Genomic DNA, 3,795 nt, shown 5'->3' with positions numbered 1-3,795 from the left:
GCAAAGGTGTTAAAATCGCTCGAAATGCCGATCAGAAACTAAAACAGCGGCTGCCTGGGAAACTTCGCCTTCATCTGGGCAACTTCGCCTTCATCTGGGCAACTTCGCCTTCAAAGTGACGAACTTCGCTTGCAAGCTAAGTTCGCCTGATGAACTTCGCCTGCAAGCTAAGTTCGCCTGATGGCAACTTCGCTGTAAAGTTAAGTTCGCCTAACTGGTAACTTCGCCTGAGGCCAAGTTCGCCTGATGACAACTTCGCTGTAAAGCTAAGTTCGCCTAGCTGGTAACTTCGCCTAAAGCTAAGTTCGCCTAAGGTTAACTTCGCCTAAAGTCAAGTTCGATTAGAAAATAAATTAAAAACCTAATGAAAAATGTGTTAAGACAGTTAATGTAAATAAAATTTTTCCAGCCAGGGGCTCTGCCCCTTGGACCCTGCTAGGGGCTGCCGCCCCTAGACCCCGCTGCCAGGGGCGCTGCCCCCGGACCCCCGTTCGTTGTGGGTAGTAGTTAAGACTGGAAAGATGATATGAGTAGTGATAGTTGTTTGATACGTGTACTTGTTATACAGTCAGCCGTGCACAGCTGAAGAAAGGGATTACGATTAACGGTGAACGTAACCGTGTTCAGGTGAGTTTCTAGCCCCATTCCTTGTTATGTTTTTCGGGGCTGTGTGCATACTCGATGTGTTATTAATACATTTATCCTAAGTGATAAGTGTATGTCATATGTGATATGTGTGATAGATATGAATGATTGTTTGTCGGTACGCGAACGATCTTCGGATATTGCGCGTACTGTCAGGTTAAAAATAAAGGTACGAATATTATATATCGAAGATGTATGAATATTTCAAATGAATACTTGTCGGGGCGTGAACGATCTTCGGATATTGCACGTAACGACAAGGGGTATGGTTGTTAAATGAATGAGGTAAAGAATGCCTAGAGTGTTCTTATGTTATAATGTAAGTATGTGTATATAGGTACACGAATGGCATGTGAGTTCTACGTTCGACATAGTAAGTTAGGATGGCAAATCCCTCTAGCTTCTGTCGGACATAGACTCGGCTGGTAATGGCGTAGTTAAGGACTGCGAGCCTTATACGTGAAGTAGATGATATATGTAAACGTAGATAAGGACTGCGAACCTTATACGTAATGTAAATAGGCGTCAGCATAGGAAAGGAATGTGAACCTTATACGTGCTGATTTTGTAGCATAGGGGAGGACTGCGAACCTCGTACGTGCTATGAATTAAGTTGCAACATAGGGAAGGACTGTGAACCTTGTACGTGTTGTGGATGTACTATGGTATAGGGAAGGACCGCGATCCTTGTACGTACCATAAATGGTGAACATAGGTAAGGACTGCGAACCTTGTATGTGTTCACAACCTTGAGTACAGGTATAGACGGTGAACTATGAACGTACTCTCGGTAGACTGAGGTTAGTGATTGTAGATATGTATGTATGTATGGTAGCAAGTATGTATGTAGAACAGAAGGATAATTAGTGAAGTATGGATATGTATCTACCGATATGTATGTATGTGTATGTATTGTATGGCGTTCGATTAACTAGAACTCACTCAGCGTAGCTGACTTTTAGTATGCACGCAGGTGAGCTGATTATAGAGTTAGCATGAGGATGACACACGGCATGGATTGAACGACTGGCATCTGAAGAAAGAAGTAAAGATGTTTTAAATATAAAGTTTTGTGTTATGGTATCAAAGAAAGGATTTAATGTTTTGTAACAAATGATTGATGTTTTATATTCCGCGAAAAGTTTTAATAAACTCTGATTTGAAGAACTGTGTTTATGAGTAAATCCGACGCTAAAGTAGGACCGGGTTCGGGGCCTTACATGTACTACCCCTTTGCCCATACGACAAAAATTTCGAACGGGCCACGGGGTGACGTGAGGGCATAGTAATTGATCCGATTCTTTTTTATGGTAATAAAATATTGCATGGTAGTCACTAGACCGAATTTATGATCCGATTCAGTGGTTCGACCCATCCTCAATTTTTCCTCCGGCTCGAGTACTGCCCCCTTCGGCAATACGACAAAAATTTCGAACGGGCCACGGGATGGCGTGAGGTTATAATTATTGATCCGATTCTTTCTTATGGTCATAAAATATTATATGCAGTCTTCTAGACCGAATTTATGATCCGATTCAGTGGTTCGACCCATCCTCAGGTTTTCCTCTGGCTCGTTACTACTCCCTTTGACAATACGAACAAAATTTCGAATGGGTAACGAGGTGGCGTGAGGGCATAATTATTGATCCGATTTTTTCTTATGGTCATAAAATATTGTATGGTAGTCACCTAGACCGAATTTATGATCCGATTCAGTGGTTCGACCCATCCTCAGTTTTTCCTCCGGGCCGTGTATTACCCTCTTTGGCAATACGACAAAAATTTCGAACGGGCCACGGGATGGCGTGAGGTTATAATTATTGATCCGATTCTTTCTTATGGTCATAAAATATTGTATGGCAGTCTTCTAGACCGAATATATGATCTGATTCAGTGGTTCGACCCATCCACAGGTTTTCCTCAGGCTCGTTACTACTCCCTTTGACAATACGACCAAAATTTCGAACGGGCCACGGGGTGGTGTGAGAGCATAATTGTTTATCCGATTCTTTCTTAGGGTCATAAAATATTGTATCGCACTCTCCTAGATCGAATTTATGATCCGATTTTGTGGTTCGACCCATCCTCAGTTTTTCTTCTGGCTCGTGTACTATCCCCTTTTGGCAGTACGACAGAAATTTCGAACGGGCCACGGGATGGCGTGAGGTTATAATTATTGATCTGGTTCTATCTTATGGTCAAAAATATTGCATGGTAGTCTCCTAGACTGAATTTATGATCCGATTATGTGGTTCGACCCATCTTCATTATTTCCTCCTCCTCGTGTACTACCCCCTTTGCCCATACGACAAAAATTTCGAACGGGACACGGGGTGATGTGAGGGCATAACTATTGATCCGATTATTTCTTATGGTAAGAAAATATTGCATGGTAGTCTCCTAGACCGAATTTATGATCCGATTCAGTGGTTCGACCCATCCTCAGATTTTCCTCCGGCTCGTGTACTATCCCCTTTGGAAATATGACAAAATTTTCAAACGGGCCATGGGATGGCGTGAGGTTATAATTATTGATCCGATTCTCTCTTATGGTCATAAAATATTGTATGGCAGTCTTCTAGACCGAATTTATAATCTGATTCAGTGGTTCAACCCATCCTCAGTTTTTCCTCTGACTTGTTATTACTCCCACTGGCAATACGAACAAAATTTCTAACCGGCCACGGGGTGGCGTGAGAGCATAATTATTGATCCGATTCTTTCTTAGGATCATAAAATATTGTATGGCACTCTCCTAGGTCGAATTTATGATCAGATTCTGTGGTTCGACCCATCCTCAGTTTTTCCTATGGCTCGTTACTACTCCCTTTTGCAATACGACAAAAATTTTGAACGGGCCACGTGGTGGCGTGAGGGCATAATTATTGATCCGATTCTTTTTTATGGTTATTAAATAATGCATGGTAGTCACCTAAACCGAATTTATGACCCTATTCAGTGGTTCGACCAATCCTCATTTTTTCCTCCTCCTCGTGTACTACACTCTTTGCCGATACGACAAAAATTTCTACCGGGCCACGAGGTGGCGTGAGGGCGTATTTATTGATCCGATTATTTCTTATGGTCATAAAATATTGTATGGTTGTCTCCTAGACTCAATTTATGATCCGATTCAGTGGTTCAACCCAT

Source organism: Bidens hawaiensis, unplaced genomic scaffold (genome assembly GCF_021521415.1).
Source record: "Bidens hawaiensis isolate Kalapana, Puna unplaced genomic scaffold, B.hawaiensis_p1.1 tig00023428_1, whole genome shotgun sequence".
In the NCBI taxonomy this organism is placed as follows: domain Eukaryota; kingdom Viridiplantae; phylum Streptophyta; class Magnoliopsida; order Asterales; family Asteraceae; genus Bidens; species Bidens hawaiensis.
This window is presented reverse-complemented; position numbering follows the sequence as displayed.